Below are 12,587 nucleotides of genomic sequence, written 5' to 3' on the forward strand. Positions count from 1 at the left end.
CGTACAGGATTGACTTGTATATCTGCGTTCTTAAACTGCATTCTGGTTTTCCACAAGCTGTGGAGGCCCAGGAGCGTTATTGTATCAAAGAGAAACTCCTCTGTATTAGGAAACGGTAAAAATCGTATGCCATATGCATCTAGAGGTAGCTCTTTTTTTTAAGTTCTCTGAAGCACATCCCAAAAAAATGGCATCCCAACAGTCCAAAAACACCTGTTCTATCGTCTCTGGTCTGTTACACAAGAAACAGTTTGTTGACCAAGGGACGAACAGGCCTTTAGCGTGCATCCATGTTTTGACTGATAATGTGCTAGTGTGGAGTTTAAAGAAAAATGATTTGACTGGTGGTGATATTGGCATCTTAACTCTCTTGAGCACATCATCTCCTGGGCGTGGACAGTGCGACAAACGGTATATCGGTACAGGAAGCATTGTGTCCACTAGGTCGGCATACAATTTTTTCCGCTTAACATTGCACAAATACTCCATAGAAAAGCGCACATGCAGCAATCTGTACGCGAGCACCACTTCTCGCAAGTACCCTCTTACTGTACCACCTACATTGAGACACAAACTGACAAGAAAATTAGGAAGGAGTCGACCAAGCCGAACTTGGATTACTGTTCTGAGGAAGACATCATTTTGGTCACGAAGGTACATGAAACGCGAGACAACTTGTCGCAAAAATAAATGCGCCAGACCAAGCCCTCCTTTTTGTACGGAAAGAAACAAATTTGTTCGGCTCGTCCTTTCCCAGGTCGACGCCCAAATGAAACCGGCAAAAACACGGTGAAGTTTTGTATGTTTGTCCTCGAAGCACTGAGCACATTCATCACGTACCACACTTTAGCAGTAAGGAACAGATTACATATAGTGGCACAAGAGAACATGGACAACTGCCTTCCTTGCCACGCATCACTTTTTTCCTTGGCCCTCGATGCTTGATCATGCCAGTGCGGATCTGGGTCCCGGTAAGAATCAAGGGGCACTCCTAGATACAATGCTGGAGTGGTTGACCAGCGCATCCGAGAATAGTGTTCGGGTGTGACCTCCCACCCGAACACTAAGCAACGAACACTAAGCTAAGCAACTCGGGGGATGAACTGCAAATAATGATTGATGACCTAGACAGAAAAAGTAGAAAGGTAGGCTTGAAAATCAATATGCAGAAGACTAAGGTAATGTTCAACAGCCTCGGGAAGGAACAGCAGTTTACATTAGCTAGCGAAATACTGGAAGTAGTAGGCGAATATGTCTACTTAGGACAGGTAGTAACCGCAGATCCGGACCATGAAAAGGAAATAGCAAGAAGAATAAGATTGGGATGGAGCGCATTTGGCAAAGCACTCGCAGATTATGACTAGCAGCTTACCGGTATCGCTCAAGAGGAAAGTATACAACAGTTGCGTCTTGCCTGTACTCACCTATGGGGCTGAAACGTGGAGGCTAGCCAAGAGAGTTCTACTTAAGTTGAGGACAACCCAGAGGGCTATGGAACGAAAAATGGTAGGGGTAACATTAAGAGATAGAAAGCGTGCAGAGTGGGTCATAGAAATAACTCAAGTTACCGACATTCTAGTGGAAATTAAGAAGAAGAAATGGACATGGGCAGGACATGTAGTGCGAAGAGAGGATAACCGATGGTCGCTGAGGGTAACAAACTGGATTCCAAGGGAAGGAAAGCGTAGCAGGGGGCGGCATAAAGTTAGGTGGGCGGATGAGGTTAAGCAGTTCGCAGGGGTCAAGTGGATGCAGCTAGCACAGAACCGGGTTAAGTGGAGAAATATGGGAGAGGCCTTCGCCCTGCAGTGGGTATAATCAGGCTGATGATGATGATGATGATGGTGACCTCCCAGCTACCATGCCAGAAACCGCAGCGTTTTTCCCAGTTTATCTGGGCACCTGTGCAGCTGCAAAATTTCTGTACTACATTCGTCACCTCACAAATACTTTCTCTATTTGCACAAAAGGCAGCGATGTCGTCGGCATAAGCCAGGATTTTCACATGCACTGATTGTAGCGTGAATCCCGTTATGCATTCATTATCCTGGATGGCCAAGCAAAGCGGTTCAAGGTAGGCTGCGAATAACAATGGCGACAGTGGACAACCCTGCCTCACAGAAGACCACACTTGGAGGCTTTCAGTGAGTTCTCCATTCGCAGCAATCCGTGTGGTACAGTTTTTGTATGCCATTCTAAAGCCCTCTAATATTATTCGGCCGACATTTGCATGATCTAATACGGCAAACAAAACATCGTGAGAAACGCGGTCAAAGGCTTTTGCCAGGTCTAGTTGTATCATCGCCACTCGGTCATCAAATGAGTCACAGCATTCTAGTATGGATCGTGCCACGTCTATGCTAGTAGCGATACGGCCGGTTTCGGCTACAGTGGTTATTATTCAGTATATGTAGCTACTTTTGCTCTTTCGTACTTCGTATACTTTCCTTGGCTGTAAAATTTGTGGCCGTAATTCACCGATCGCCCTTTAAGCACGCTGAATATTTTTCCCGGCTATCACGAGGGTTCACAATTGTGCCGTATCTTTATAATGCGGTGCTTTATTGAAGGCAAACCTCAAAATATCATAATTTGCTAGTGCTGATGTGTTTTTCATCGTCTACGAACGCTTGTAAGTTTTCCTACATACATAGATATCCGTTGCACTAATACTTGTAATACTGGGCGTTTTAGCTTCACGTGCTACCAGCCGAGCATCGATGTCAATGAATACACTTCCGACTGAGCGGTTTCAATATGTAAACATTCGAGAACGCGTCGCCCGGTGTGCGGCTATCTGCGCATCTTTCGATGGTCAGCGATGTTTGTTTATTTTTTCTCGAATAGTTTTTTGTCATCGCTAGCGAAACGATACGTTCGTGCTTCCACTTTCGCGTTGAAGGCGGCAGATCTTCAGTCGCAGATATGAAGACGCACCGCAAGATCGTACGAGCTGCAGCGACTGTTGTACACGCAAAAGCGACGCGACGCGCGTATGTGCTTGCTAGCGCGCACTTCGACGGCTTCGTATTTTCGAGGTATTTGGGAAACGAAGCGTGCTCTTTATATACAGAGTAGTTGTATAATATGTTTGGTATCATGCTTATTCAGTACGCTGGCGTATCCGCCATGGTCATTCCCCAGGTGAACATTTGTTACTGGGAATCTACTGGTTTGTACTGGGACCTTAAAGAAACCTGCTGGTTTTTACTGGTTTTTACTGGAACCATTAGGAAGTCTTCTGGTCTTCTACTGGGACCATTAAGAATTCTTAATGGTTTTCTGGTGACCTTACTGGTTCCAGCAGGGTGCCTAATGGTTTTGACCTGGGACCAGCAGCGACTGGTCCCAGTAGCTACTGGGACCAATAACTAGGCTGCTGGTCCCAGCAGACAGCCTAATGGTTTTCTGCTGGTGATACTGTTTCCAGGAGAAGACCAATAGTAACTACATGTTTTCAGCATGTTGTTTACAGAAACCAGTAGCGCTACTGGTCCCATTTGGATAACCTATGGTATTGGGCATAAAGTGACGTCATAGAGGTCTCGTTCAATCACAGGGCACCACCACAGTATGCCGAATGCGTGCCTTTTATGGCCATATGTTAATAAACGCTCAATGACTAATAAATGACTAACAATGGAATAATTAATCACTAATCAATGACTAAATAAGTAATCCAATAAATATATATTATCTGTCTAATTAATTAAAACTGATTAGTGCCAGTTGCGTAGCAGAATGCGGCACTCCGGCTCTCGCCTTTCACTACTTTAGTCACTAAAGTCCCTCGTAATTTTTTTTCATTTAGATTATCAATTTTTATTCCAATTTGCTTCGTCATTTCATCAAAATAGTTTTAAACAAGCTAGGCATTTTTCAAATAGTGGCCACACTGAATTAACTGCTGCTATGAGATATTGGAAGCATCACGGACAAGGTCTAGGTACAACTGGTCGCGCAACTTGGAAGAAAACGCGTGCAGCTACCTACTGCCAGCGGCACGATTTCATTGTCGTGAAGCGTCTATGTAAGTAATCGTGAATTAATAAAGCCTGGCTTTCTATGCAGCACAGCTTCACTCATTTATGCCCTTAGTAAAATGCCTCAAGCCATGCGATTCTATCCATGTGCTTGCTGAATTCAATTGAAGGCCCTTGTTCACAAACGCGCCCGAAGAAATAAGCCCCAGAATGCGTTCACATGACGCGCGACGAAAGACTAGGCTAACGACGACGGAGGCAGAACGATGCTATGATAAGGTGGTTAAAGATGCCGTAACATTGCAGTTAACGTAAAACTTGACAGTAGAAATCTATGTCAAATAAAGTTGGCTGAACAGTTACGGTGTCCATTTTTCTGCCTTATCCGAGCATCGTTCTGCCTCCGTCGTTGTTGGCCTTGTTTTTCGTTCATAAGTAAAAAGACAAATTCCCCGCCAAGCGTACGTCACTGTGATGTCACAAGCAACGTCACGTGTTTGTTTTGCCTCACAGTTCGCAGGGGGCGCCGGGAAACTAAAGCCTCGCTCGGAGTCGACACGCAGGCTTCTATGGGAGTTACGCTACCATTTGTTCTTCTACCATGTCACGGATGCGTAGAAACTCTTTTTTTTTTTGTCACAGCATAGAGTCCAAGATTTTCTTTCATCTGCTGTCTGCTAGCGCGGAGCAGACGACGCCAATGACGCGTCTTCATTCGATCGGCTACAATGCTCGAAGCGGGACGAATACAGTTGTGTGTAAGAAGTATAAAATATTATCAGTAATTTGAATTATTTTGCGTGTGCCTTACTCTGAAATTTGACAGATGCAGGTTTTTAGCGCTACAACCTCATCCTTTCCGCAGTTTTCTTCCCCTCGGCTCGAGCCTCTATGAGCCAAGAGTAGCCGTTCCGAAGTCTAGACCAGAAGTACAGTCAACTAGAATATTTTCCAGTGGCGCGACCGCACCTCTCAGCCTGAAGCATGCCGTGTACCCTGCAGCGGCGGCGCTGCGATCGACCACTCTTGAACGCTCGGCTCGCCTTCGCAGCGTGCTACGCCAGCACACGAGACTGGAAAGCGCGCTTCGTTATGTAGCCGCGCTCTTAACGTAGTTCTGTTTCGCGCTTGCTACTTATCTTTAATATTTGAAGATATTTGACATGCCCGGATGTTTACTGAATTGAGTGTAGAATGTCGATCCCGCCATAGCAAGCAATAACAGATGGAGGCTATTGAGCGCACTGTAAACGTTTTTTTTTTATTTAAGTATTACAAACAGTCGCAGTTCCGACATATTTCGAGACACTAAATATCGCAAAGTAAGAGTTATTCGTGGGACCATTTCTTGCGGGATATACGCGATTAATATATATATATTTCCATTTATTTCCATCAAAGATGGGGGAGGCGAGGCAAAAAGCTGCGATAGCAGCTTGACAAGTCCTCGTCCCCTACAAAGCAGCAATAGTACACGCCGACAACCCGGCACATATTACTTAGATAAAAGGTATGTACACTGAAAGCATTTCCCTCGCTTTCCAAAACAAATGCACGGCTTGTACACAACAAATTATACACTTATAAATTGATAACAGAGATGTGTACACTGAAAGCATTTCCTTTAAAAAAAAGTAAATACAAGTGTCGAAGTCAGAGGAAGATTGGGTACTAATAACACAAGGAAGCATTGAACGCTTGAAATGCACTGCAAAGAACAATGTTGTAATAAAAAGGAGCACATATACAGCGACATAAGCTTTGGTTTTGGTTGACAGTTCATTTTTAAGAAGGCGTTCACAAAAGTATGTATTCATGAAATGTGAATTAGGCACAGCTTGCGTATGAGTAAAGAATATTCATAACATACAAAGGTGGCAAAAAATGACTAGACGCTACGTTACAGGAACACAGATTTCAGTTCATTTGGGTTTTTGGGTTAAGATATATATATATACCGTTTTCATTATCAACCAAGACACAAATTCACAGAATATTAAGTGTGTAAAACTAATTATTCCATGCTGATACGAGAATGCACTTCAGTCATGCACTTCAGAACACGGCCTTTTCCACGGTCACCTCAGCTGACGAGTCGAGAGCACATAATGTAAAACATACTCCATCTGCGTCTTGAAGTTCATGCTGCGTCCATCGCTTCCCTGGGACTTCCATTCTCCTCACCGCGGGGACAGTTGCGGCCGCGCATACTTCGTTGCTGGCCGCAGGTTCGACAGGTTCATCTTCGATCACCTCTGTAACCTGCCTTCGTGCCTTTTTTCGCGGTGTGAAATCGTCCTCACCACTCCTTTTTCTCTCATTCCTCTTGGGAGTGGAGAGCTTGCTCAAATAAGCTGGCAGATTGGGTAAAATTGTGGGGACTGCATCTGCAGTAAGCATAGGTGTCCCGCGTGGAATTCGCACTTCCTCGCCATTTATGCGGTGCACATAATCCCTAACGATGAAGCGTGGCTCAAAATGTAGCTCACAAACCACGCAGTCTGCGGTTAGCGGCTTGTCGCCTCGATATAGGTTCCTCTCCCACGTGGATCTGCGCTCAAGATCAGCAGGCACCTTGAATAGCGACAACTTTCGCGCGTTTTTTGTTCTTGCGTATCCTGTGCTGCACCCTGGGGCATAGCAGCGGTTGAGCCGTTGCTTTGCACTCATTGTTAATACACTCACATCAAAACACTCGTGCAATGTAACCACACTGAACGAAAAGCCAGCGCACAACTGAAGCGCCGTGGTGCGTGCTCTGACCCGTCGCCGCCGGCCGCCTTCAAGAGTGGTCGACAACAGCGCCGCCGCTTCAGGAGACACACTCGATGACGCGCGTAGCAAGGCGCTGCCCCCTCCGCTCGCTTCACTGGAAAATATTCCAGTTCACTGTACCTGAAGCATGGCGGCGGTTCATAACGGCGGCATGTTTTTGTGAACGCGGTACGCGGCTCGTATTTTGCGGTTTTAACACAATTTAAGCATCGTCGTTAGTATGAATGATTTTAGGGCATTACTTCCGAAGCGTCTAGGGAAATTTGAACGGACTTGGCGGTCTGACAACTGGCAAGACTTAAAAATGTGAAGAGATTTCTACAAGGTCTAGAAGCGGTGATCGTTGGGTAAGTAAAAAAATGTTTTTCGCTTCTTTTGTGCTCCTTCAGTTGTGGAAGGTACGGCAAGGTTGGGCTGAAATCCAGCAGCACAAAGACGAACCGTTCCCCAAGCGGGCACAACGGCTGCCAGTGCAAATCGGTAGTGATGACCGCCGTTGATCAAAATTAGCGAAATATCTTAATGAGGTCACGTTTGTTGTCCCGAAATTTGAAATGGGCCTTATTATTGTTAGGTATGTTTGGCTTTTCATGCTGCCCGTAAAAGCTTATCTCCGTTGCCTGATTGTTGCTGCCTCGGATTTGTCACCGCATGCCGATTATCACAGGTGTGCGTTTTCAGCGTTGCTTTGTTACCGCCGCCTCGCCGTTCGGTCAGAGGGAGTACAGTTACGCTATACCCCGTTTCTAACAATAAACAGCATGAAGTACGATAAAGCACTGATGAAAGTTTTTGTAACGCATCGTGTTTAAAAATAAATTATCACAGCACAACGATGGGCTACTACACTGCAATGCAGATCTGCATTGCAAGCAGTGACTTTCTCCTGCTCTTTTCGCAAAATTAAAAATAGCTAGCCATGCTAGCTTTTTTTTTTCGTTTACTACCCTACCAAGCTTTTACTGAATTGTCTCGATGCGCTTATATCTGCACGTATCAGACGAAGTAGCATCTGCAGGTTCTTCACTCAAACCCTCTTTGCTCAAACCGAACTAGGAAAAATTGCTCTCGCAAAAAAAAAAAAAAAAAAAAAAACAATGGAATTTGTGTACCCCAAAGCCGCCTGCGATTGGCTGCTTCGGGAGCTGCTTCCGGGCGACATGCAAAATGTTCTACAAACCCAGAACCTGAGCTACTGCGACTAGCGGCAATGCTTTGGCAGCCCTCAGCCCACCGCCCCATGTGGTTAGTGCTTATAGCAAATGTCGCACATCATGCACGCTCACTGATTACTTCTATATTTACCTTGACTTAGTTAGTCATTTGAAAGAAATTTATACATATCAATAAGAGATCTCTTATGTACTGTTTTCTGCAATTTCACCTTGTGAATGGTGTAAAGGCAAAGGGTATGCAGGCAGCTAAAATACTGCAGAACAAGAAGCCCGCACTTGTGAAGGTTACTGCACGGGCCATATGAGGGGATGAAATCCTTGCTACAAGGAGCGTTTGTGATATGCTAGCCCCAAAACACAAAATCTCTGGTCAGCCACCCGTTCACGCATTCAATTTGGATTAGATTCTAAGTATTAGATATTCCACAGTGCTAGAGCTATGTCCGTCACTGTTTCATGGGCCTTTTTTTAGTGGTGCACGTTTGCTATTCTGGCCTGTACAGCTTACATCATTGAAATGTTGACTTTTTTTTGTAATGTAGTTGAAGCTACAAAGTCTGAATGTTCTATCTCTTCCTTTCCTGCATAATATAGTACATGGCCATTTTCAGCATATTTTGCAGAAGAAAAAAAAAGTAGCATTTTCAGATACGGCATATTCCTAGAACATTTTTCAGTGCTAGAGTCACAATGAAGACCTTTTCATACTTAAATTTTTGCTATGCTTTGATCTTTCAAGGAGCTTCCATTCATGCAAATAGATACACGGTGGATAAAGTCAAGCAATCATCTAATGAGCAACGTGACAGGTGGCTTGACACACACCATTGCAAGCATTCCATTTTGCAGGTTGGCACTTCTAGGGATGTTATGCACTGCTATCATTGACCAAATGTTTCTCCCAAGGCCATAATATGGCTCCTTACTAAGTTTTAAAGCGCGGTTGCCTCAGTTTTAACTTAAAGGGGCCCAAAACAGCCTTAGCGATACAGTTTCCCTATGCCTAGAGTGTGAAAGAATGTCGATGTAAGATAACCTTCATGCAAAAATTTTTTAAATGCGGCATTTGGAAGCAGAGTTATTTGCAAATAAATTTTGAATATCTGCGACTTCGCGGCTTTCCTCCTCTTTTCAACTTTTTAGCGCGCGCAAAGGCTGGCCCTCCTCCAAGGCCTCGCCCACTGACACGTCACAACTGACGCATCTGCGCTTTTACTTTTTTTGCTTAGCGCCGCACGCCGCAACTTCCGTTTTGTCGCGCTTGCTTGCCGAAGCGCCGCCGGGGGCCTCTTGTCGACTGCTTCATCGTCATGGCCCTTCGGCCCAACTCGCAAGTTTTGTTGCCACGCTATACATCCCTGGCGTTGACCTCACCTTAGATTTTGTGTTACGTCGTGTACGCGACGGGTGCAGGACAGTTCTGGGCTAGACTGGTCGCTCTCTTGAGTTCGCGAAGGCAGTTATCGAAGCGCTGAATTGTTGTTGACGGGACATGAGCGGGAGGTTGTTACAGTGTGCAGTCCCTGGCTGCGAAGGTATTGCTAGTGACGGCAGGAAAAACATTCTGCATCAAGTGCTTCAAAACGCCAACCTCCGGAAACAGTGGCTACAGCTCATCGGATAGCCAGCATCGGTGAAGAAAGCGTTTATCTACGTTTTCTTTACCCGGATATGTGGTTCGCGATATGGGGATCCCAACAAGACTGAGTCTGCGTGAAGGAGCGGTACCAACGCTGTTTCTTCCAACCCTGCCAGTAAGTGTAAAATGAAAATATTGTGATAATATCAGCTTTAGACGCGTCATCACCGTACAGTTTGGATTGTTTTTTTTTTGTTTTTTTAAACTCAGTCGATCTTGCTCGGCGTTGTGGCATGCATATAGCAAGATTTGTCATGATCACTGTGAACTACACTGCTCAAAATAAACCAGTGGTGAGCTTATGATGGGATTTTATTATTTTTTAATGTTATGCTAGTCTACCCCACGCACCAATGCACCCATATAAGCCGTATACTATAATCGTCGGGGTTCAGCAGCGCATTCTTCAACGGCGTGTACTTATGGGGGTCGAGTCCCATCTCGGTACTCATTCGCCGAAATCGCTTTTCGAGCTCAGGCTCCATAATATCCGTACAACAGCAAGGGCATGAGATGTTAGCGAAAGACTAGAAATTCAGAATCGAGATCGCAGAGAGCGGTCTTCTGGGCGTTGCGGAGGGAAACTGCACCTTGCCCGAACCTTGAAACCTTCGTGTTTAGGCTCCTCTTGCTTTTGACTATACGATGCCCCTTCGTGAAAGATAACGATCGATTGTAAAGAAAAAAAAGGAAGGGGATGAGGAGAAGGGGACTGCGAAGTTGTGCGCTGTGGTGTACGTAGCTTGTCAGCCGCGGTTCGGAGTCAGCTGACTGCAACGGCGAACGTGCGCGCCGACAGGAAGTAAACAAACTCTGTTCGAGGCCTGATTATTATCGCAGCATGACTCCCGCCCTGTAGCCTTTTTTTTTCTTATTTTTACGCCGTGTGGTGTTTGTACAGAGCGCACCCTGAAATGTCGCGCGGATGGAGCCGCGTCCAAGTTCACCAACCGAGGCGTCCAGGAATTAGAACCACGTGAAAACCGAGATGGGCGTTGATAAGAATAAAGGAGGGACACTGTCAGGAATGAAGAGATGGAAACAGAAAAAAAAGTGCCAAGAGGATTTACCCTTCAGCAGGAGGGGGGGGGGGGGGTCGCGAATGAAACGTTATCACTCTGGTGAACTGGCTTAGTCGCTCAAAGTTGTCCCTCTTTATCCCTAAGCGATCAGCTGCCGATCGGAAGTGTAAGAGTTGGTTTTGGCAGGCGCATAGACAGGAGTTATACATAACTAGATTTTTCCTGCAGAAAGGGGGGGGGGGGTGGATAAACCGCAACAAGGGAAGAGGACTTCTCCAAATGGCTCACCGACAGCAATAAGAGCAGGAGCCTTCTCCGGTTCCTAACCGAAAATAATTTGCACGGGTTCTTATAATATGCCTTATGGTAAGCTTGCGTAATAAAAAAAGAAAAAACGGCGCGCGCATGCAGTAGTGCAACGATCGAATGACACAGTTCGGCACAATGTTACAAGTGGCTCACAAATGCACATTTATTTTTGTCCCAGCTTTTCCAGGAACAGCGGGTGCAGATCATCAGCCAGCTGGATGGAATGGAAGTCGACCTCGCAGGAGATGGGCGTTGCGACTCTCCGGGCTACAGCGCCAAGTACTGCACGTACAACGTTGTTATCATACATACTGTCCATATTCTACAATGGGAAAAGGTAAGAATAGGAGAGGTAAGGCAATGCTGCGATACGAAAATTGGCAAGCTGCAATTCATATTAACTGTGTGAAGTCAGCTGCAGTGCCCAATAGTGCGAGCATGGGGCCTGGCCTCAACTTAACCAGTCTCAGTGCAGTCTTTAACAAAATGCGACAATTTCTGCATATTATAAGGAAAAATTATTTTCAGCCTTACCAAAAGTGCCCTTGGCAAGTGCTGCTTGCATGTCTATACATAAAAAGAATCAAATTAATCTTATATAATACAAACAATTGAATTACAAAATGTTTAATCGTTGCAAACTATTGGGGAAGAGATACATTTGCTGACATATATTATTATGTAATGAGTTTTTAATTTCATCTATCTACAGACCGCCACCCAGCTATCCAGACATATTGCAAGAGCAGCAAATCGCCCATACAGCACTACTTTGATGCTTGGCGCTTTACTAAAGATGCATGCAGTTGCTTGCTTTAATAATTATGGCGAATACATGGTAATAACATTATTCAATACTGCATTTAAGAAGTTGGAAGCTGTGAGCAGGTCAAACGGCTGTGAAGCAATAGAACCATGGATCCAGACAATCACAAGTCTATGTTGCTGCCCTGGGCAAGGGTAATGGTGACCTGATCATCAGCATGTAGTGCAGCCTGTTGAACCACATATGCGATAAGCGTGATGGCCATGATAGACCATACAGCAAATGCCTGCATTAGCTCCTTGCAAACAGGAAATGGGTAAGCAGAAGTAATCTGTTTTGTATAGGTTTTTTTTTTTGTAAAGTTTTCACTTTGATGTTGTTTGGAAGGTGCACAGCTCACACTTGTAGCATTTGTCAACCAATGATAAATTTAAGAGATAGGTAATACAAATAGATTTTCACGGAAAAAGTGCACATCCGCACATAACAGCAAGTTCACATATGACATAGCCGAGAAAGAAACCCCCAATGAAGTGAAGAAACAAAATAATGTAAATATGAGTGCTGAGACTGCAAGATATTTTAATAATGAGGCAGCTTGGTTATACATGCTAGAATGGAACATAAATACAATGGGATTTTCCATATTGTCCTATACTGACAATTTTAAAGAAGACTAAGTGTAGCATGTTTGCTCGACAACATCTCTTAGATTTCTTTTCACCGTAATATAGTAGTACAAGACCTGGGGTCTTTTTAAGAATATGATGCTATAACTGTTTTCAGCTGCAATGCAGCAGCTGTAAGCAGGTTCATCATCTATGATTGACTAGAACACACACCAACACTGCAACTCATCAGCCAAATATTTATATATATTTTTTATGTATATATTTTTAACAGATTCATGTGCTTTCA

General features: G+C 44.7%; 1 long non-coding RNA gene across 1 annotated transcript in view; it reads left to right on the forward strand.

Annotated features, from left to right (window-relative positions):
• The first annotated feature begins 6,894 nt into the window (after positions 1-6,894).
• LOC146200480 (uncharacterized) overlaps positions 6,895-12,587 on the forward strand; it is an 89,995-nt gene continuing 84,302 nt past the window's right edge. The window contains exon 1 of the long non-coding RNA XR_014704830.1: positions 6,895-7,105. This is a non-coding gene — a long non-coding RNA (uncharacterized LOC146200480). The remainder of the gene's footprint in view (positions 7,106-12,587) is intronic.

The sequence above is a fragment of the Amblyomma maculatum genome, chromosome 2 (assembly GCF_055883805.1).
Source record: "Amblyomma maculatum isolate TAMU_Amacu chromosome 2, ASM5588380v1, whole genome shotgun sequence".
NCBI lineage: Eukaryota > Metazoa > Arthropoda > Arachnida > Ixodida > Ixodidae > Amblyomma > Amblyomma maculatum.